Genomic DNA, 25046 nt, shown 5'->3' with positions numbered 1-25046 from the left:
TGCCCGAGGCAGGATTCGAACCTGCAACCGTAGCGATCGCCCGGCTACAGACTGAAGCGCCTAGAAAAGCTGTATCACTTTTTGACATAATCTCCCCCACGCTCAATGCAAGTCCTCCAGCGCTTACAAAGTGCATAAATTCCTCTAGAAAAAAATTCTTTTGGTATTCTGCGCAACCACTCATTCACTGCGTGGCGTACCTCTTCATCAGAACGGAACTTCTTTCCTCCCATTGCGTCTTTGAGTGGTCCAAACATATGGAAATCACTTGGTGCAAGGTCTGGTGAGTATGGTGGATAAGGAAGACCCTTCGTTCCCGTTGACGGAAGTGATCCCTGGTTTCGTCCCCAGTAACGATTCTTGCAAGAAAGCCATCAGCTTCTCGTTCAAAGCACCGAAGAAGTTCTTCACAATAATCAACACGTCGTTCTCTCATTTCAGGAGTCAGCTGCCGTGGCACCCATCTTGCAGACACTTTGTGAAGCTGTGGCACACCATGCACAATGTGGTGTGCTGATCCACGACTAATCTGTAAACATGCTGCAATGTCATTCAGTGTCGCTCGGCGGTTTTCCTTCACTATGGCTTCAACTGCTGCAATGTTCTGCGGAGTCACAACTCGTTGTGCCTGACCTGGACGAGGGGCATCTTCCACTGAAGTCACGCCATTTGCGAACTTCCTACTCCATTGGCAGACTTCCTGCTGTGACAAACATGCACCACCGTACTGGACCGTCATTCGTCGATGAATTTCAATAAGTTTCACACCTTCACTACGCAAAAACCGAATAACAGGACGCTGTTCTTCCCTGGAGCAATTTTGCAAGTGGGGCGGCCATCTTTATACTGATACTGCGACGGTATGTGTGCATGTGGACTATGCTGCCACCTACAGGCCATTCTGCACGCTGTTTGTAGCACGCTTACCAACTTAGGATGACGGCGCGAAATTTCGATTTGCTATTACAAATTTAAAGTTTTCATTTTACTCACCCTCGTATGTAAGCCCAGCAGTGCCCTGTCCTGTCTAGCTGGAGAGGTCAATGTTGCACCACACTCTGTCGGTGCAAAGCTATTAAACGAAGTGGAAACGTGTAAGCACTTGACGGTATTCTGCGTCGACGTCAAAGAGCGCAATATCAAGAAATAAGAGTTCGAAAGTTCCAGACTGCTTGATCTCGGAGAAACGAGTTTGTCGTACCGTGACAACGCGACTTGTAAGGGCGTACCGTCTCGACAGTGATGGCTGTGTGGAAACAGTAGAGCGTCTCGCGCTACGACGAGAAGGTACTGAGCCACACTGTAAGACAAAAGCGCGAGATGAACGCCATCTTGCCCAAATGGAGAGAAACGACGGAACTGCATAATCCAAAGTTACGAATTGTGATTTTGTGCATCGGCATAAGTATTATGATTTTTTATTTCGACGTGTCATCAAGTAGTGTGAATTAATGAAATTTAAAATGTTTATTTGACGCCACAAACGGTCGTTAAGCCGCAGACACTAAAACAATTAAATTTTTAAAAGGTTACAGAGCTAGTTTCGATACTCGTGAGTCGTCATTTTCAGATGTATTCACAAACACTAACGACGTTTTCCCCCCATGAACCATGGACCTTGCCGCTGGTGGGGAGGCTTGCGTGCCTCAGCGATACAGATGGCCGTACCGTAGGTGCAACCACAACGGAGGGGTATCTGTTGAGAGGCCAGACAAACATGTGGTTCCTGAAGAGGGGCAGCAGCCTTTTCAGTAGTTGCAGGGGCAACAGTCTGGATGATTGACTGATCTGGCCTTGTAACATTAACCAAAACGGCCTTGCTGTGCTGGTACTGCGAACGGCTGAAAGCAAGGGGAAACTACAGCCGTAATTTTTCCCGAGGACATGCAGCTCTACTGTATGATTAAATGATGATGGCGTCCTCTTGGGTAAAATATTTCGGAGGTAAAATAGTCCCCCATTCGGATCTCCGGGCGGGGACTACTCAGGAGGACGTCGTTATCAGGAGAAAGAAAACTGGCGTTCTACGGATCGGAGCGTGGAATGTCAGATCCCTTAATCGGGCAGGTAGGTTAGAAAATTTAAAAAGGGAAATGGATAGGTTAAAGTTAGATATAGTGGGAATTAGTGAAGTTCGGTGGCAGGAGGAACAAGACTTTTGGTCAGGTGATTACAGGGTTATAAATACAAAATCAAATAGGGGTAATGCAGGAGTAGGTTTAATAATGAATAAAAAAATAGGAGTGCGGGTTAGCTACTACAAACAGCATAGTGAACGCATTATTGTGGCCAAGATAGACACAAAGCCCATGCCTACTACAGTAGTACAAGTTTATATGCCAACTACCTCTGCAGATGATGAAGAAATAGATGAAATGTATGACGAGATAAAATAAATTATTCAGGTAGTGAAAGGAGACGAAAATTTAATAGTCATGGGTGACTGGATTTCGTCAGTAGGAAAAGGGAGAGAAGGAAACATAGTAGGTGAATATGGATTGGGGGGATGGAATGAAAGAGGAAGCCGCCTTGTAGAATTTTGCACAAAGCACAACTTAATCATAGCCAACACTTGGTTCAAGAATCATAAAAGAAGGTTGTATACCTGGAAGAATCCTGGAGATACTAGTAGGTATCAGATAGATCATATAATGGTAAGACAGAGATTTAGGAACCAGGTTTTAAATTGTAAGACATTTCCTGGGGCAGATGTGGATTCTGACCACAATCTATTGGTTATGAACTGCAGATTGAAACTGAAGAAACTGCAAAAAGGTGGGAATTTAAGGAGATGGGACCTGGATAAACTGAAAGAACCAGAGGTTGTAGAGAGTTTCAGGGAGAGCATAAGGGAACAATTGACAGGAATGGGGGAAAGAAATACAGTAGAAGAAGAATGGGTAGCTCTGAGGGCGGAAGTAGTGAAGGCAGCAGAGGATCAAGTAGGTAAAAAGACGAGGGCTAATAGAAATCCTTGGGTAACAGAAGAAATATTGAATTTAATTGATGAAAGGAGAAAATACAAAAATGCAGTAAATGAAGCAGGCAAAAAGGAAAACAGATGTCTCAAAAATGATATCGACAGGAAGTGCAAAATGGCTAAGCAGGGATGGCTAGAGGACAAATGTAAGGATGTAGAGGCTTGTCTCACTAGGGGTAAGATAGATACTGCCTACAGGAAAATTAAATAGACCTTTGGAGAGAAGAGAACCACTTGTATGAATATCAAGAGCTCAGATGGCAACCCAGTTCTAAGCAAAGAAGGGAAGGCAGAAAGGTGGAAGGAGTATATAGAGGGTTTATACAAGGGCGATGTACTTGAGGACAATATTATGGAAATGGAAGAGGATGTAGGTGAAGACGAAATGGGAGATAAGATACTGCGTGAAGAGTTTGACAGAGCACTGAAAGAGCTAAGTCGAAACAAGGCCCCGGGAGTAGACAACATTCCATTTGAACTACTGATGGCCTCGGGAGAGCCAGTCATGACAAAACTCTACCATCTGGTGAGCACGATGTATGAGACAGGCGAAATACCCTCAGACTTCAAGAAGAATATAATAATTCCAATCCCAAAGAAAGCAGGTGTTGACAGATGTGAAAATTACCGAACTATCAGTTTAATAAGTCACAGCTGCAAAATACTAACGCGAATTCTTTACAGACGAATGGAAAAACTGGTAGAAGCCGACCTCGGGAAAGATCAGTTTGGATTCCGTAGAAATGTTGGAACACGTGAGGCAATACTGACCTTACGACTTATCTTGGAAGAAAGATTAAGAAAAGGCAAACCTACGTTTCTAGCATTTGTAGACTTAGAGAAAGCTTTTGACAATGTTGACTGTAGTACTCTCTTTCAAATTCTGAAGGTGGCAGGGGTAAAATACAGGGAGCGAAAGGCTATTTACAATTTGTACAGAATCCAGATGGCAGTTATAAGAGTCGAGGGACATGAAGGGGAAGCAGTTGTTGGGAAGGGAGTAAGACAGGGTTGTAGCCTCTCCCCGATGTTATTCAATCTGTATATTGAGCAAGCAGTTAAGGAAACAAAAGATAAATTCGGAGAAGGTATTAAAATCCATGGAGAAGAAATAAAAACTTTGAGGTTCGCCGATGACATTGTAATTCTGTCAGAGACAGCAAAGGACTTGGAAGAGCAGTTGAACGGAATGGATAGCGTCTTGAAAGGAGGATATAAGATGAACATCAACAAAAGCAAAACGAGGATAATGGAATGTAGTCGAATTAAGTCTGGTGATGTTGAGGGTATTAGATTAGGAAATGAGACACTTAAAGTAGTAAAGGAGTTTTGCTATTTGGGGAGCAAAATAACTGATGATGGTCGAAGTAGAGAGGATATAAAATGTAGACTGGCAATGGCGAGGAAAGCGTTTCTGAAGAAGAGAAATTTCTTAACATCGAGTATAGATTTAAGTGTCAGGAAGTCATTTCTGAAAGTATTTGTATGGAGTGTAGCCATGTATGGAAGTGAAACATGGACGATAAATAGTTTGGACAAGAAGAGAATAGAAGCTTTCGAAATGTGGTGCTACAGAAGAATGCTGAAGATTAGATGGGTAGATCACATAACTAATGAGGAAGTATTGAATAGGATTGGGGAGAAGAGAAGTTTGTGGCACAACTTGACCAAAAGAAGGGATGGGTTGGTAGGACATGTTCTGAGGCATCAAGGGATCACCAATTTAGTATTGGAGGGCAGCGTGGAGGGTAAACATCATAGAGGGAGACCAAGGGATGAATACACTAAGCAGATTCAGAAGGATGTAGGTTGCAGTAGGTACTGGGACATGAAGAAGCTTGCACAGGATAGAGTAGCATGGAGAGCTGCATCAAACCAGTCTCAGGACTGAAGACCACAACAACAGCAACACCTAATGAGGGGAATCTGAACAAAACCACTACGTCACACAAGTTATAGAGGCCGAGGTACTGCTGCCGTTCCTGCAAACAGTTCCATAAGCAATACTTCAGTAAGACAATGCCCCATCACATGTATCAAGGAACGCACAAACCCTCATGAAAGAACAGCGTGAACCACTGCTTTCCTGACTGGAACGTCCGCCTTACAATGAACATGTCTCGGATATGATCGATAGGCAACGTGTTAATTCTGGTAATGATGAAAACAATGTTGACGGGTCCTCAAATTCTGTGGTAGAGTGTGTCCAAACAACACATCAAAGCCCTCTTTAATTACTCGCCAAGGCGTCTGGAGGGTCTGAATCCATCATGTGGCAGCTTTACACCGTACTGACCTCTCGCCTACAAAGTGATGTATGGTTCTGTAATTATAATAGTTCTTATATTTTCGTGTCTCTAGTTGTAACCTCCCCGCAAACATTAATAATTAATGAAAATGTGAGCCAAATGTAAACTCCCCACAAAATATCGTTAAATGGAAATGGAAATGGAGCCAAGCGTAACCTCGCCACAAAAAATATTATTTAAATGAATTAAATGTAACCTCTGAACAAAATTGATTTTAATGTAACCTCTGAACAAAATTGGCTCCGACTTATAGTCTCTATGCAAAGAATACATTCACACTTAATATTCCCACAAAATTGTTTTCTCATTTAATGTCAAGTTCGAAATAGAAAAATTCCTAAACACCAAAATTAATAAAAAAGGTTCTGTAACCTGATAAATTTTATGAGGACAGCAGCGCTGACCTTTGGCCCTGTATTCTGAATAAAAAAGCAAAAGATTCTTACCTCAATAAAACTGCAATTATATCCGCTCTTAATTACTCATTTTTCGACACAGATTTGTGCAATGCTGGCGTATATTTTTTTTGATTCTTGGATGCAATGATAATGCATTGGAAATTCTTTAAATTGAAATGAATGCTTTTCTTTAAAAGAGTTGCTTCATATTATAAAATTAATATTGGGGGATTTCTTTGAACAAATTAAATTACAATTAACGTACATTATTAAATATGCGCAAGGCTGCTTCTTTACCTTCTACAACAATACTCATCCTCCAGAGTCCTGACCAGAGTCGCGACCAGAGTACACAGCCGACGCATGCCGACCTCCGCCGACTAGCACGGACTAACACGGACTGACGACTACGAGCGACTCGCTACTACTACTCTCGACTCGCGCGGTCAAGCGCAGACTAGCAACAGCTAACGATAAACTACTCTCTGGTCAGAGATTCTGTCATGCCTCGCCCATCGCTGGCAATGTATACATCTTACATAGTCAGTGGAATAAGTTTCTTTGCAATCACATGCTTCTTTCTTGGTGTTGCAGTTTAGTGGAAGGTGCATGGGGCAGTTCCCAATTTCAAATAGCTTTTCACATTGAAGGTGAAACGTTAACATAGTTTCGGTCTCGCTGTTATCACGTGAAATGTTACGCCCACGAAACTTCAATTCACTCCCTTAGCCGGAAACCGTGCAGCGCTGTTATAATACGCCGCACAGTACGTGGTCGGGACGGTTTGACAGACTGCGTGGGACATTCTTCGCTTGCCGCCGTAGCTGTGGGCCGGCCCACGCTGCGTTATAGAGATGGACGTCCACCCCAGAGGCAGGTCATGTTTCACAAGCTCTCAGCCTTGTCGTTCGCTTCCATTATGTCTCCTCTTTCACTCTAGGATTTTCTTTCAATAATTGCCTCCCTGCAGGAGTCGAGCTGCTGGCCAATTACAGACGGCCTACCGCTCCGTAGAAAACAGCCATTCCGCTTCGAGCACAACTCTCGAGCGCTTATAGTGAATTTCAAACGACCAGCAGTTCCAGAAGGTATAATAAAAAACACAGCAGTTCTTAGAACGTAGCCGCACTGAGGCTGTTGTGGGGTAGCCATCGAGGGGACACAGAAGGCAATTTTCATCCCTATTCTGCCAATGCTGTTGTACCCTTTGAATTGGTACACTTTCCAAAAGAACTATAAGTAACAAAACAATGAAGTTTTCACTGAATATACATAACATAAATGCCTCAGTTTACAAGTAAAATTAACATAATACCTCTTATGGTTTTGAATAAAAAAATTTTATTCTTTCACTAGTAACATTTACCTTTTTTGTACATTAATTATTATAAAACAGGTTCTGATTGTTTGGTGGTTCTCAATTTACTTGTAATAATTCACTACCATCTGCAGTAAAAAGTGACCAAATTTCACGTTTCTAACCCGTTTACTTTATCAAATAATAGTACCTGAAAGTAAAAAAATGTAGTTTTGAGAAAAATCCATTTAAAGTTTATTATTGCAATTCTAGTAGAGTTATTGATGAGAATTACTTACCACTAATATTTTTCTGCAATATACTTGCCATCATCTGAATCATACTGATCTTTTCTTCTCTTGGTCCCTCTTCTTTTCTGACTGACTTCTTTTGTGCATTTTAAATTAGCAATATCTGCTTTGTGGATTCTCTATTTATCTATTTGCACCCAGGATTTTGCAGTATGTCCACTAGATTTCATGCACAATAATTCTAAAACATCCAGTTTTGTAATTACACTATCATTGAACCATAAAATAGCATCATGTACACCGAATTTGAGGATTGTAAGCTGAACAAAAAAAGTTTTCGGTAACCGATTCCAAATGACAGAATTCACACATTCATTTAAATTTTGGGTTTTCCATGAAGACACTTCTTCAACAAGGTATCTTGACAGAGGTCTCTAAATGTGGGTTTCATTTCATTCGTTACTGATGCAGGCAAAGAATGTTTGTGGTCACATATAGCGCGTCTCCTGTACATACAGAAAGTGTCAGGAGCATTCTGGCACAGACAGTCCACTGGATTTTTATTTCTGGAAAGCTAATGGAAAAAGATAGCCAATATAGCTTTTATCATGTTTTCTAAATTCCCTACATTTCTTCTTATGGCCAAGCCATAAGAATTCTTTAATGTATCATTTTCAGCATATGTCAGGCGACCTTTACCACCTATCTTCTTACCATCTTCCAATATTATTTTTTACTTTTCTTTCATTAATCTTCTCAACCTAAGCCCCATTCTCTTCTGGACTTGCCCAATGCCCTCTAATTTAGGAATGTCGCATTAGGACCATAGTGTTGTTCTTCACATACCCGGTCATAAGGTTTCCGGTCACCGTCCCCAGGCCGGCCGGGGTGGTCGAGAGGTTCTAGGCGCTACAGTCTGGAACTGCGCGACCACTACGGTCGCAGGTCCGAATCCTACCTCAGGCATGGATGTGTGTGATGTCCTTAGGTTAGTTAGGTTTAAGTAGTTCTAAGTTCTAGGGGACTGATGACCTCAGCAGTTAAGTCCCATAGTGCTCAGAGCCATTTTTGAACCACTCTCCCCAGATTGCACAGAGCGTCAGGAAAACCATTATATCTCAGGAAAAAATTGTCTTATTTTTATAAAACAAAAACTGTTTCTCGCAGGAAAGAACAGGCATTTCAAACATGCTACAATCTAAAACTCGAATTTTGAAGCACACTTGCCTTCCGTCTCCCCTTAACGGAATTTGCGTGACACATCGAAATAGTAAAGTCTGGTGCTACATAAACTGCATTTTCTTTCTGGGTTCCGGTCTACCACTCCACTGTAAAAATATAAATGTGTGGCACTGGTAGCTGCGATATTCCACGTGGCGGGACTAGCTTCCGATCCTCTGAACGCGCTGGCCCCTGTCCTTGCATATGTACGACAGCTTTTTCGAATGTATATTTGTACCGTGTAAGAAAGTGTATTCAGTACGCGCGCAGTTTTGTTATCTCTGTACTCTAAGATGATGATGAGCGAGGGGAGAGGGTAAAATCCAATGCCATCACATAGCTTCCTCCTCTCGAACAATGCCAAGCCGTCGGATCCTATGAGCGGATAGGCATCAACAGCGCCACATGCCATCATTTCGAGAGGCACTGTGGAGAGGTTTGAAACGTAATATCGGACATTGGATCGAAGATGTGATCAAGAAGTTTCGGCCACCGCCTCTCATCCTCTGGCAGGCTAAATACTCGCAGTGATAATTTCATACACCACCAGGATTTGAACTGGCTTACCCCCGATTCGTACGCTACTGCACAGGTGTCCGTTAACGATCTCTGCGATAGAAAAGTGTAGCGGTTACACTGAGGTGGCAGAGAGAGAACAGAATAAGAAAACTAGGCTAAACATAGGAACATGTTGCCATGTGGAATGCTACAGTAATGGCGATTTGCCCATTCGCTGCTTTGAAAACGAACACGTCCAGAGAAAATCAGACATACTAGCAGGAGTTTCATATCTTGCGCCATTCCTGGTAATAAAACAGAGTAAATGGTGACTCGACAGACAAAATTCAGGAAGTTATTTACGTGTATTTACTAAGTAGTTTGGTATAAGGGACCGTGAACTCCGGTCGCTCTTGAAAGAGCAGTAATATATATGATTTATTCGATTTGTGACGTTATGGTTCCTTATTTGTGAATACGACTTCAAAACAGCGAGGGAACATGTGTACAATACAAAAGACATAGTAATGAAACAACCGTCAGAGAAAAACACGCAGACCTTTATCACAGTTTGTTCAGTGCGCTCTGCCAGAGTACGGAACAGGACGTAACAAAATATGCAGACCCTATCTCTTATCTTTTAATAAAACAACTGTCAGACAAGAAACGCATAAATACAGACGCTCCTCAGAGCAGTGCACTTGCCCAGTTCTGTTCCTAATATATACTAGTGACTCTTCCGGTAGTATAAGACGTGAGCAAAAGATGTATTGGCTGATGACAGCAATATCACACTCACTGATGTAATACCAGAGGTCCTGTTACAGAAATCATATGAAACCCTAAAAGATGTTAAAGGCAGGTTATAAAAAAAAAGAGTATCCACTTCAGCACAAAGAGGAAAAAACGCCTCCAAATTGGGTACAGATAACAAAACTATAGATTGTGTAACCAGGGTGTAACTTTTAGGACTGATCGTTGATTACCATTTAACATGCAATGAACACACAAAGGTGCTAGTAAAAAGAATGCCATCATGTTGTTATGCTCTTAACGTTTTCACATCAGTTTATAACTGTCAGTACCTTGTGATGACATGATGTACCTACATACCTTCAGTGCTTCAATGTGGGATTATCTTCTCGGGACCGAAGGCACGAAACATGGACCAGAAAGAGTCATAAGTAACTGAACTAGTAGTCGGAGTCAGTGCGGACAGCTATTAAGAAAACTGAGCATTCCTATTGCACTAAATGAGTATGTCTTCCAATATATGGTTCCACTAACTGTTCGCTACATAATGATGGAACAAGAAAAACTATGGACTTACATTTACCAAGGGATAAACGAAAGGAAAGTATCAAACGCATATTTTCAATCACGAAATAAACTTGCACAATAAGTAGCGCAAAGAAAAGAAAGATATTACCGGATGACATCTGTTCAAAAAGGCAGCAAAAACATTCTTCACAACCAACGTATATTACAATTAATATTACTTGCGCGACTCGGAGTATTGAGTAAAAACGAAAGGGATTAGCTACATACCCTGCCAAATTCTAGTACATGATCACAATGTATTGGTTTTCCAAGAATGTCGCGTGCCAGGAATTTAAATTGGTGGTAATAACGTTTTGCTGAGGCAGTTTTATTCAGGTGGACAGAGGGAAGAACAGGAAGGAAACGTGGAACACACTTCAATATTGGTGGCCCACAAATTGGTTGTGTAAACAAGCAGGTGTTATCACAAAGTGTATAGCTACATCTTCATGGGGCAGGGGATGTCCTTAGTGTATGTGGCGATAGAGAACTAAACTACGTTTTCGTAGTATTAGTTATCAGGAAATATGTGTGTGTAAATCAAATAATATTGTATAATAGGGACCAGTCGAATGAGAGGGTACAGCTGTTAAGGCACTGACTTCACATTCTGGATGATGAGGGCCGCTCTGCTGGGCCATTCTGATTTTGGGTTCGCCTGGTTTTCCTAGATCACTTTAACCAAATACCAAGATGGTGCATTGATCAAGACTATGGCCGACAACTTATCCCTTACTGTTAGAGTATACTTCAGTAGTCTGTGTGTATCTATATTCTGAGCTACTGATTTTTATTTTGTAACTGTTACAACTCCTATATAGCTGTGAGATCACCATTGGCTGAAATAAATAAATAGAATTAAAATAAAGTAAAATAGATATTAATAAAAAATGTCGAAGTAAATGATTAAGGATGGGTGTATGCACCACCGACTCTCCTATCCGTTTAAGAATCTGAAGAGTTTGGAGCACTACTTCTACATACATGACAATTGTTGTCACCATGGGAGCATCAATCTGAGACCGTAGACTAGGCTCTTCACATACGCCTGAGAAGGAAATGGTGTCGACGTTGTGCAATGTAGATGCATAGATAAACTGTCGTAAGATAACAAACGAAATGTCATTACTTCGTAACGAGCCAGCGTAGTCAAAAAATATGCCTGAACAAATTCGAAATGTTTTCTGTGAATTTTTTGTTCACCCTGTGTATATAAACTCGCCACATTTAGGATGAAAATTTCTCTAATTATGTGACGTAGCTGAATGTCGTATGCATGTAATTGCTACTGCTTTATAATATAATCTTGATCGACTGATTTTGGAATGTCATTCTGTAAAAACCTCTGCTGCAGAATGGATGACCGTTGCATGTGCTCGATATTATCTTCACTACTACTATCGACCGTTAAGGTTATTTATACTCACAGGATATAGAATGCCTTTGTTTGCAGAAGCCGAGTAAAATTTGATATGATGCCGTGCAGTTTGTCACTGTCTTCCACTCTTGTAGAATTTCATTGCAAATATATGTTGTACGTTGGAACACAGTTCAAAATGGTACCATAATGTCTAAGGTCGTTACTCTGTGCCAAGGCTGCCGAATGAACGGTGCTGTTATTTATAAACAAATTTATATTGTTATCTAAGAATAACATAAGTGGCCAGATGCATTAGCAATACCATCGTATTACTCCGCTGGTCGTCAAATTTATGCCTACAGGACCTTCGTGAGTTAAATAAATTCAAGTGTAAATGTTCTCTTTAGACGAAAAGCAATATTTATGCTTGATATGACTTGATTTGAAGTGTTAAGTAATATAACAATCCGGCGAACTTATACTGTTGCATAGAGGAGAGCTAATTAATCTATTGATGAATTCATTCTCTTGCTTGGGAATTTAGCTTCCATATCATATTTATTAGTTATACGCAACAAATGTAAGTATAGCGCCTGCACTCGCTAAAGATTAATGAACCAGGTACCTGTATGTTACCTGCAGGAATATAATTCAATTACCACATAGTCCTGATTTTATTTCCACAGTATTCCTAAGTGCATTACGGCACTACTAATGAGTGTTACATTTCACAGACTTACTTAATAATTTTTTCCTTATCATTTACAGAAAGTTAACATCCATATTTCACACAGTAATACTAAAAACAAAACAATAATAATCCTATCCTACAAATAGTAATCGCTGGATAATATTCCTAGACGCTTCCTATTACTTTGAGACAAATGAATTTGTGTTCCCTTACGTTTTCCTTAGTTGCTTCAGGCAATGATTCCATTCAAAATTGTAAGGCTAAGTTCCTCAAAAATATTTATCAAGCTACCTTTTTCAGCAATATGTAGGATTGTTAAGTTTTGTGCCGTATCAATGACTGACGCTCACGTTTTTCTTGTTTGAACTGTGTATTAAATGGACAAAACCACATAGCCAGTGATATAGCCAAATGCTTGTGGGTCCTACAGATTGTCGAAAAGGCAGCTTACTAAATATTTTACAAATAAAGAAATTTCATATATATAACGCAAAAATTCCCCCATCATTTCAAATGAACAGACCTATCTAAAAAACAGAAAATTCGTCGATAATTTCGCTTGTAGCGTTTAATGACAACACATTTCTTTATTCTGCTAACAGAGATAATACAAATTAGAAACAGCACTATATTCGAAATATACAGAATAAAGGTTATTTTTGCATATACAGCAATTTCCAACGACAACTGTTTGTATATTTCTAAAAAGATACCAAGTATTGATTTGCATATACGTGCATATATAAGGTGTATAAAAAGTTAAGGTCAATCGTTGCCGACATGGTAGAGGACTTTATCTGCAACAAAAACTCTTTCGATAATTTTTCCTTATGCGTCAGTGTTTTCGAGTTACATGTGCAACTAGTAAAAGGGGAGTTTCTTTTTCCTTTGAATGACAATCTCAATTAATGCTTTTCTCGTGGTATTCGTGTGTGGTTTTCCAGTATAGGAGAAAAGAAGTGTTTACATGTCACATTGAACGACACACTTCATCAGCCATTCTGCAAGCTTCTTTGGCTGCCGTTTGTGTACGGTTCTGTATGTAAATACAGCATTAGATGTTTCCAATATAGTGTCTGTTTTGCCCTGCGTCCAGCCGGCTGGACGTTACTTCTGTGTTTTGGTTAAAGTGAAATTACAGTTTTTTCAACTCTGTAACCATGTGTCCAGTATGCTGGACTTTTAGCTGTCCATGGAAATATTTTGGCAGTGATATTTCATTTCTGCTCTTGGCTACACTGAGATGTTCGAGTCACTGCGTCGTGGTGGCCACTTCTGGCGATCTCTGTGCAATGTCTTCCAGAAAGAAACGGTAGTACGAATGTCAGGCACAGTTTTCTGTTATTATTTATTGTTATTGTTGCTGTTGTCGGAAATAGATGAACTAATTATGTTGCAGTCTTTTTAGTAAGCTAACATCGCTACTTCTTCATTATTTACAAGATTAAACAATTAATTCCAGCCAGCTGGACAGACGGTCACAGCTTTGCTCCTTTTTGAACACTGCCTAATTTCTCTGACAACAGTATCTACTGTAAAATATGTCTGTGCTTCTTATCACTTTGTGACATGTATGAAATTAGCTCCTCATTGGGCATCACAGTAATTCTCCCATATACATTAATTTTTAACTAGCTTTAGAAGTTCACGAATTAAGTTTCTCCCGCAACCAATGCAGACATGGATTAATCACTCACACAAGCTGAAATCGAAAGAGAACTATAAAAGTGATAGAAGAGGGCAGTAAGATGAGTGACGTAGAAGACTTTCCAGATGAGGAACACCTTGACATTGCTGCGTGTGTGCATGTGGCAGGAAATGACAGTTCATCCGAATCGGTGAACTCGACATCGTTATTTTCATTTGCTACAACAGACGTCTCCCGAGATATATATTCAGAAAGTATTGAAGACAGGAAAAGATATAATAAGCCAGTTTTTTTCGTAACTTTTGCCTTTTTCTTCCAGGATGGAACCGAAGATAGGAATCTATCTCCAAACACATCAACTACGAGAAAGGGAGCTGCTCGTAAATAAAAGGTCATACCTAGACAAATGCTTTGGGAACAACGATCTGTTACTGACTGAACATCCAATACCGCCGAGAAGGAGTAGTCAGCAGGAGGCAGGGAACGGTGGACACCACTAAGATAATTTGAACAGCATTTTAGAAGCGACATGTGGCGTCTTATAGCTGAACTGAGCAACGGACGGGTTCTTCGGGATAACCAGGTTCCTCTAAATGCAACAGCTACTAAAATTAAAAAGGTTGTGGGAGTTCAGATAATACTAGGTTGTATGAAACTACGAAGATGGAGAATGTATTTGGCACCAGATTGCCGTAACAGTAATTCATAGGAATCGTATGCTCAAATTGTGGAACTGCTTGCGCTTTGTAAATTATCTGTTTCGGATGAAAGCTAGGCAAACAAATTATGGAAAGCGCTACCAGTCATTGACAGTGTTAGAAGAAAATGTTTGTCATTGCCAGCTTCTATGAACCTTTCATTAGATGAGCAAACGATTCCTTTCCATGGCAAAACATCTCTTAGATACTATGCAAAAAATAATCCAAATGCAGTCGGTCTGGACAATTTTGTGCTGACAACTGCTGATGGACTGGTATGTGACTTTTTTATTTACCAGGGAGCTAGCACTTGGCCATCTGGGCAAGCAGAGCCAGAGCTTGATTTGCGAGGCTCTATTGTGAAAAGTTGGTAGAGAGAAAGGTTCCCAGCGAGCACATTGTGTATTTTGATCAATACTTGACATCAATTCCACTATTACAATACATGATAGAGAGAAAAATTCATGCGGTAGGAACTCTTTTAGCTAGACGTATTCCACCTGGTCTCAAAAACTCAGTAAAGACAAGAAACTGATGAAGAGAAGTAGGGGTTCCTTTGATGAGTTCGTCAGAGAAGAAGTGGATAGATAATCGTTCTGTTACAGTAGCATCTACTTTCTCTGGTGCTTCTGCCATGAGTATAGTAAAAAGGTGGGATAGAAAAACAAAAGTTTTCATTGGAGTGTCTTCACCGAAATATATGTGTGATTACAAAAAACCATTGGAGGTGTGAATCTATGTGACAGAACGATTTATTACTGTCGAATATCCACACACAAAGAAGTGGCGCAAGAGAGTCCTCTTCCATTTCATTGACTTGGCGATTGTGAACTCGTGGATTGAGTACAGAAAGGATCAGCACCCACTGATGCTACCAAGATGCTACCAAGAAATCAGTCATGGTTCTATTGGATTTTAATATTTATATTGCTGAATCCCAGACTTCAGCGGAAAATGCAGGACAACAGGATATTTACTCTTCAGTCTCTGAATCTGCATCTCATGAAGTAGCTCATAGGAAACGCCCAAAGATAATTCACGTTCCAAACAGAGATTGCAGGAAAAGTGAGAGTAGACATTTGTTTCTCTCCTTAATTACTGACAAAAATAAATAGATGAGATGCCGAAACAAGGGTTACAAAGCTAAAACCAAATTCATATAACCTGAATACCATGTATATCGGTGTATCACTGACGGGAGAAAATGTTTGACTTCCACAAAAGAAAATATGCAACAAGAATTCCAGGATTATTGATGACTGTAATTGCTTTTCTTGTATTGTACTTCTGTAATACTCTGTAAATAATGTACCTAAACGTTAAATAATAATTTGAAAAAGCACAATTTTGTGTTATCAATATCATGGTCATATATCACGAACAGTCACATTGAAACCCAGTGTCTAACCAGGTGGACATATGTAATTCAGAATCTGGAGCAGTAATAAAAAGACTAACATTACAATGCTCATTTATGACACCCATATGCTATTTGAAGTAATTGAAAAACTTTGCTTGGGTCTGAAGAGTCTATCCTTCTGTATTCCCGGACGAGAAGGCGGAGGTGATCACTAGTAAAGGTGAAGTCTGTGTATTGACATCCACAATGTATAATGACAAAGAATACCTTGCTTACGGTTCCTCTAGGGGTAATGCGACCATGACTGAAAGAGAAAACAGAGAGAGATTTCCGCTACGACGCCATCCAAGGAGACGGGTATTTCAAATAATTCACCAGAATATGTGGGATACAAGGATTCTACTACCTTCACATCATGTTGGTCGACCCAGACATGCTCCAGAGCGTGAAGAACTAATTAATGATATTGTAGAAGCGTGTCCACTTAATAGTACAAGATGTTTTGGGCGACGTGTTGGCCTCTCTTACTCATCTTTGTGACGAGTATTTCATCAGAAAGATCTTCATCAGTATCATCTGAACACTATGTAAGAATAAAGGCCAGAAAGTCATGGACAACGTCTCTTATACTCTCAGTGGTTATTAGAGACGATATTCCGAGAACCACGTCTTCTGGACTGAGGAGTCAGGGTTCACAAGAGACGGTGTTATTAACAGACACAACTTACACTTCTATGCTGGGGGGAATCTTGTGTTACAAGTTCCGCCTCATACGAAACAAGATTCCGTGTTAATGTATGGCCAAGTATTCTCGGTGGTACACTGTTTCGCCCATTCATACTACAGAACAGAATAAGCGTGGGGTAGGAGTTGCTGGTAACCTGCATTTGCCAGAAGGTGTGCTTGCAACAATAGTGGATGACATGCCACCAGAGACTGTAATGGTACTCGAAGTACGTAACCATTACGGCACCTCACCTGAACCTCTCGATACCAGCAATAGTCTAATGTGTTTCTGTAAATTAGTTAACATATTTCTGAGACAACATTCAGATTTGATTTCATTAATGTAGAGGTACTTCGATACATCGATATGTTTATATTCCAATGCTATTATTCTTATGTATATTCTTTCTTTTATCAGTATGATCTTTGACGTACTTGTAACTCTTGATTTTTTGGGCGCGTAAGCGGTTATTAGATAGAAAGTCGGACCTTGAGAAAGTCAAGTCTTGGACGTCATGTTGGTAAGACGCATATTGTAGTCAGCTTATAAAATGTGAACTTTAACAGTGAGGAAGCTGTTTTCAGGTATGTTTGATATTGTGAAGTGATGTTTTGTGTGTTACGTGATATTGCAACAAAAGCAATAAAAACGAAGTGTAACTTAAATCCGGGGTGCTGATTACTTTTTTTTTTTTTACATCACCATTGTCCTGCAAAAGTGTAACCTTCAAGAATGGTTTGTGAAGCGCATCTACAAAACTTTTGAATATCGCAGAATAAAACAAAAATGGCTCTGAGCACTATGGGACTCAACTGCTGAGGTCATTAGTCCCCTAGAACTTAGAACTAGTTAAACCTAACGTATCCCATTCCCAAAAGGCAGTTACCGTTGACGTAAGTACGGGGAGTGGAGGAAGAAGAGAATGTGGTCAAACAAGCGGACGAGGAAGACATAGAAAACAGAACACAACAGCACAGCATCACGAATGTTATCCCGGAAGAGCGTTCTTCAGAATATACTACAAAAATAAATGATAATAAATGGCTTTGAGCACTATGCGACTTAACTGCTGAGGTCATCAGTCGCCTAGAACTTAGAACTAATTAAACCTAACTAACCTAAGGACATCACAAACATCCATGCCCGAGGCAGGATTAGAACCTGCGACCGTAGCGGTCTTGCGGTTCCAGACTGCAGCGCCTTTAACCGCACGGCCACTTCGGCCGGCGCAGAATAAAACCTAGGCCACTTTGCATCCGAGCTTGGAATCATCATCACCAGCTAGATTTTCGACGATTGAGCCATGATTTTACAACGAGACCAGCGTGGGAAACACCAAAAGATGAGTGCCTAGCTTATTGATTATTACATGAAATGACTTTATTAACTGTGCTCTAATGACACCTGACACATAATAACTTTGTTGTTGCCCGAAAATGCAGTATTTAGCAGCGTGAGCAACACCACAATCATTATTAAATTTTGACCTTTGTTGTGGTAGGGTTGTTAGAAGGCACGACAACACCTATGATATCAACCAGACGATTCTCGAGCACATTTCCTAATATAACGAAAACAGGTGTACCACCATTTTCCAGCTACATGGGTTCCTCGGCCAGCACAGTCCCCCGATCAGACACCGCTGGAATTCTTGCACTGCAGTTACCTCGGACAGAAAGTATACAGAGCGGAGATAACAGGAAAAGAACAAGGAACTCGTCACAGAGATTCACTCGGCGGAAATGGTGATACGTCAGCAGGCATTTGTTCATTTATTGCGTGAGATCAGACGGCGTGCTAAGGCTTACATTCGCACCGCGGGATGGGGGGAGGGGGAGGAGGGGGGGAGGGGGGACAAATTTACAACATATGCACCGGCAGGACTAAGAAAAAACAAGGATCAGGACACAAATTAATTTAATTATTAAAAGAACTAGATCTAGAAAAGACATATGACCGGTTTCCTAGGAGGAAGTTATTGTCTGTTCAACGAGATTATGGAATAGGAGTCAAACTTTTGCAAGCTATTAAAGGTCTTTACACAGATAGTCAGGCAGCACTTAGAGTTGACGGTAAATTGAATTCATGGTTCAGAGTAGTTTCAGGGGTAAGACAAGGCTGCAACCTGTCTCCACTGTTGTTCATATTATTTATGGATCATATATTGAAAACAATAGACTGGCTGGGTGAGATTAAGATAGTGAACACAAAATAAGCAGTATTGCATATGCGGATGACTTAGTTGTGATGGCAGATTCGATTGAAAGTTTGCAAAGTAATATTTCAGAGCTAGATCAGAAATGTAAGGACTATGGTATGAAGATTAGCATCTCCAAAACGAAAGTAATGTCAGTGGGAAAGAAATATAAACGGATGGTGTGCCAAATAGGAGGAACAAAGTTAGAACAGGTGGACGGTTTCAAGTACTTAGGATGCATATTCTCACAGGATGGCAACATAGTGAAAGAACTGGAAGCGAGGTGTAGCAAAGCTAATGCAGTGAGCGCTCAGCTACGATCTACTCTTTTCTGCTAGGAGGAAGTCAGTACCAAGACTAAGTTATCTGTGCAACGTTGAATCAGGCGACCAACTTTGTTGTATGGGAGCGAAAGCTGGGTGCATTCAGGCTACCTTATCAATAAGGTTGAGGTTACGGATATGAAAGTAGCTAGGATGATTGCAGGTACTAGTAGATGGGAACAATGGCAGGAGGGTGTCCACAATGAGGAAATCAAAGAAAAACTGGGAATGAACTCTATAGATGTAGCAGTCAGGGCGAATAGGCTTAGATGGCGGGGTCATGTTACACGCATGGGAGAAGCAAGGTTACCCAAGAGACTCATGAGTTCAGCAGTAGAGGGTAGGAGGAGTCGGCGTAGACCAAGTAGAAGATACCTGGATTCGGTGAAGAATGATTTTGAAGTAATATGCTTAACATCAGAAGAGGCACCAATGTTAGCACTGAATAGGGGATTATGCAGGAATTTTATCAGGGGGACTATGCTGCAGACTGATCGCTGAGAGGCATAATCAGTCTTAAATGATGATGATGGTGAGGAGAAGGAGGAATTAGATGAATAAAATATAAGGAATAATTCAGTGTGGCGCATGGTAAGTTACCCGATTGAATTTTGATCCTACAAGTATACTATTGTGCCAAAAGCATTGAAATTGCGCCCTCAACTTCGTGCAAATCATGGATATGCGCCAGATGTCGTAGCGAGCTCGTCGCTTCCGTTGTGAGACCGCCATTTCAGTTTGCCGCGATGGCAGGCAAAGGATGGTTGACCGTCGCACAAAATACGAAGATTGTGTTACTTTTCGCGGCGACGAACAGCGTTCCAGTGACACAGAGAAGGTTTCGTACTCATTTCAGCACACGGTGGGCTCCCAGCCCACAGACAATACACATATTACATCAAAAATGTGAAAATACTGGATCTGTTTTGGAGTGTAAGCGGCCAAATGCACGTACCGTACGTCCGCCGCTAAACATTGTTGCAGTTCCAATGGTTTTGACTCGTAGTCCGAGTAAATCGACAAGAAGAGTCAGTGCCGAGTTGGGAATTTCACGCCGATGCGAACGAAGAATTATTCAATCCGACGTTCGCTTGTATCCATACAAGATGGCTGTGGAGCGGAAACTGCAGTTTGCAAGGTGGGCAACCACGCAAGACCAAAAGGCAGTGCTACACAGCAGATGGTTTTATGACGAAGCTTATTTTTACGTGAACGGTGTTGTAAACAAACAGAACGTTCGTTTCTGGGCACACGAACCTCCGCGAATAGTCGACACGAAAGACACCTACGGGGAGAAAGTGTGAGTGTGGGTCGCTATGTGAAACCATGGAATCATCGGCCCGTTCTTCTTCGCTGCTACACCAACCGGTGAACGCTTCTTACACATGCTGCGAAACCAGTTCTTTCCTGAACTCAGGGCCTCGTGTCTTCTTTTGCAGACACAATGATTCATGCAGGATGGAGTGTGCCTACATACCGACAACGTTGTGCTTTATTTCCTACACAAAAGACTTGGCCCTAGAGTATTGTCAAACAGATTTCCACAACGTTACCCAGGAGGAGGAATGTGGCCGCCCCACAGCCTGGACATTAACTCATGTGACTTCTTCCTTTGTGGGTTCCTTAAAGAGAATATGTACCACAGAAAACCCGAAAATGTAGTGCAACGTAGAGCCATCATTGTGGAGCTAAGCCGCGCCATTTCAGAAGATTTGTGTGGGAGAGTCGTGACAAATGAAGAGCTTGTAAACCAAAACAGCTGTCCAATATGACAGCTGTTTTGGTTTATGTTGGATTTCCAAGCTGTATTCTTTACTTCTAAATCAATAAATTAGAAATCTTGTTAACCACAAACGTGTTATTCGTTAAATAAATCACGTGACCTATCGTGCACCACCCTGTAAGAGAAATGCGTTAACTGAGACTGAAAATCAAAGGAAAGAGAAATATCCCGCTCTTACCGCTTGATAAACTCTACATGAATAGCATAATTGTGTTATTTCACGATTATAACGAAATATCGTCACTAGCAAACACTAGAAAGAACCTCATATAAGGCAGTCCGTATTACAGTGATATAAAACGCCATATACGTATAAGACACTGCTATGTATGCAGGTTTTAAATTGTAAGACTTTTCCAGGGGCAGATGTGGACTCTGACCACAATCTGTTGGTTATGAACTGTAGATTAAAACTGAAGAAACTGCACAAAGGTGTGAATTTAAGGTGATGGGACCTGGATAAACTGACTAAACCACAGGTTGTACAGAGTTTCAGGGAGAGCATAAGAGAACAATTGACAGGAATGGGGGAAAGAAGTACAGTAGAAGAAGAATGGGTGGCGCTGAGGGATGAAGTAGTGAAGGCAGCAGAGGATCAAGTAGGTTAAAAGACGACGGCTAGAAGAAATCCTTGGGTAACAGAAGAAGTATTGAATTTAATCGATGAAAGGAGAAAATATAAAAATGAAGTAAATGAAGCAGGCAAAAAGGAATACAAAAGGCTCAAAAATGATATCGACAGGAAGTGCAAAATGGCTAAGCAGGGATGGTTAGATGACAAATGTAAGGATGTAGAGGCTTATCTCACTAGGGGTAAGATAGATACTGCCTACAGGAATATTAAAGAGACCTTTGGAGAAACGAGAACCACTTGTATGAATATCAAGAGCTCAGATGGAAACCCAATTCTAAGCAAATAAGGCAAAGCAGAAAGGTGGAAGTAGTACATGGGGGATCTATACAAGCGCGATGTACTTGAGGACAATATTATGGAAATCCAAGAGGATGTAGATGAAGATGAAAAGGGAGATACGATACTGCGTGAAGAGTTTGACAGAGCACTGAAAGACCTGAGTCGAAACAACGCCCCAGGAGTAGACAACATTCCATTAGAACTACTGACAGCCTTGGGAGAGCCAGTCCAGACAAAACTCTACCATCTGGTGATCAAGATATATGAGACAGGCGAAATACCCTCAGACTTCAAGAAGAATATAATAATTCCAATCCCAAAGAAAGCAGGTGTCGACAGATGTGAAAATTATCTAACTATCACTTTAATAAGTCACAGTCGCAAAAAACTAACACGAATTCTTTACAGACGAATGGAAAAACTGGTAGAAGCCGACCTCGGGGAAGATCAGTTTTGATTCAGAAGAAATATTGGAACACGTGATGCAGTACTGACCTTACGATTTATTTTAGAAGAAACATTAAGGAAAGGCAAACCTAAGTTTCTAGCATTTGTAGACTTAGATGGAGCTTATGACAATGTCGACTGGAATACTCTCTCAAATTCTAAAGGTGGCAGGGGTAAAATACAGAGAGCGAAAGGCTATTTACAATTTGTACAGAAACGAGATTGCAGTTATAAGAGCCGAGGGGCATGAAAGGGAAGCAGTGGTTGAGAAGGGAGCGAGACAGGGTTGTAGCATCTCCCCGATGTCATTCAATCTGTATATTGAGCAAGCAGTAAAGGTAACAAAAGAAAAATTCGGAGTACGTATTAAAATCAATGGAGAAGAAATAAAAACTTTGAGGTTCGCCGATGACATTGTAATTCTATCAGATACAGCAAAGGTTTTGGAAGAGCAGTTGAATGGAATGGACAGTGTCTTGAAAGGAGGTTATAAGATGAACATCAAGAAAAGCAAAACGAGGATAATGGAATGTAGTCGAATTAAGTCGGATGATGCTGAGGGAATTAGATTAGGAAATGAGACACTTAAAGTAGTAAAGGAGTTTTGCTATTTGGGGAGAAAAATAACAGGTAACGGTCGAAGTAGAGGAGATATAAAATGTAGACTGGCAATGGCAAGGAAAGCGTTTCTGAAGAAGAGACATTTGTTAACATCGAGTATAGATTTAAGTGTCAGGAAGTCGTTTCTGAAAGTATTTGTATCGAGTGTAGCCATGTATGGAAGTGAAACATGGACGATGAATTGTTTGGACAAGAAGAGAATAGAAGCTTTCGAAATGTGGTGCTACAGAAGAATGCTGTAGAGTAGATGGGTAGATCATATGACTAATGATGAAGTATCGAATAGAATTCGGGAGAAGAGGAGTCTGTGGCACAACTTGACATAAAGAAGGGACCGGTTAGTAGGATATGTTCTGAGGCATCAAGGGATCAAAAATTTAGCACTGGAGGGCAGCGTGGAGGGTAAAAATCGTAGAGGGAGACCGAGAGATGAATACACTAAGCAGATTCAGAAGGATGTGGGTTGCAATAAGTACTGGGAGATGAAGAAGCTTGCACAGGATAGGGTAGCATGGAGAGCTGCATCAAACCAGTCTCAGGACTGAAGACCATAACAACAACGAACATGTATATTAGATATAACATATTATAAGGAAAATAGCGCCAATGATGGGCAGCACCCGAAACAATACCGGTAAGACGAATTAGTCCAAACATGCAGCCTCTGTCAAACAATTAAGTGTGGGTATGACATATCCGCAGGTTCAAAAAGCTACAGAGCATCACATCTACAAGTTATTGTGATGCGGTGAATGTTGACGTAAAGAATTGTAAACTCGCTCTAAAAGTGCCCAGCATAGCATTGATTTCGGAATATAATCAGAAATCTTCAGGATGTATTAAACACATTGATATGAGCAGATAATGAAAGTAGAAGTTTCCACAATACTAGAACACTACAGATTAGTATAATTTTTAGGACGGAATTATACAAAATACTTATATAATATGTGTTGCAGTCATGATACGTGGATATTTATTCCAGGGTGAGAGAAATGGACAGTTTAGTGTGTAACAATTTGTTTTCTTTAGAAATGATAACGGTAGACGATCACTTTCTCGGAGTTTGGGTGTTGCCGTATGGTACCTTCCGTGCTCGGCACAAGTATTACAGAAATTGGTACCTCACGACTCCCTTGTAGCAGACACGGTCTGGCAAGTAACGCTGAATCAATGCTTTATCACTGACAGAAAGATGTATTACCTGGAGGAACTCAGTCACAGGCGTTTCATCTTCAGATACCGAAATTCTCGCGCCGACAAACTGCGAGACCTCGACGCGTTACTCGGAGAACAGTTTGTCTGAGCCTGCAGATTAATGGCGGGGCGCCTCGGCCTACCGCTGTCTGGGGAGGCCCCACCTGAGAGATGTCGGCTCCATCTGTCCTTTCATCTGCGCCTGAATCCCCGCCTCAAAGGCTCTGTAATTGATGCTCGAATCACCAGCTGGCCGATTTCGTCTTAGTATATAAACTTGAGAGATTCCAACTCTAAGAACTTAAGGACAGCAATCGTGTTAATCCAGTTTTAATTAATTCAGTTCCCCCAACAGAAAGTCATTCCATAAGCAAACTTAGGTGGCCATGAAACAGGATTTGATAAGAGAAATGTGCAAGAATCGGAGCCGAGATACCTTCACTTTGCCGCCGGCCGGGGAGGCCGAAAGGTTCTAGGCGCCACAGTCTGGAACCGCGCGACAGCTACTGTCGCAGTTTCGAATCCTGCCTCGGGCATGGGTGTGTGTGTTGTCCTTAGGTTAGTTAGGTTTAAGTAGCTCTATGTTCTAAGGGACTAATGACCTCAGAAGGTAAGTCCCATAGTTATCAGAGCCATTTGAATCATTTTTTTCACTTTGCCAACTACGTAATGAACTGCAGTACAACATAATGACTTAGGAGGTGAGTTTCTCACGCTACTCTCTCATGGTGTCCTATATCGAACGAAACATTGAACCTTACTTTCGTGGTGCAGAACGAAAGAAAAACGAGAACAGTATCTCCAGCA

The sequence above is a fragment of the Schistocerca cancellata genome, chromosome 9, assembly GCF_023864275.1.
Source record: "Schistocerca cancellata isolate TAMUIC-IGC-003103 chromosome 9, iqSchCanc2.1, whole genome shotgun sequence".
Classification (NCBI taxonomy): domain Eukaryota; kingdom Metazoa; phylum Arthropoda; class Insecta; order Orthoptera; family Acrididae; genus Schistocerca; species Schistocerca cancellata.
This window is presented reverse-complemented; position numbering follows the sequence as displayed.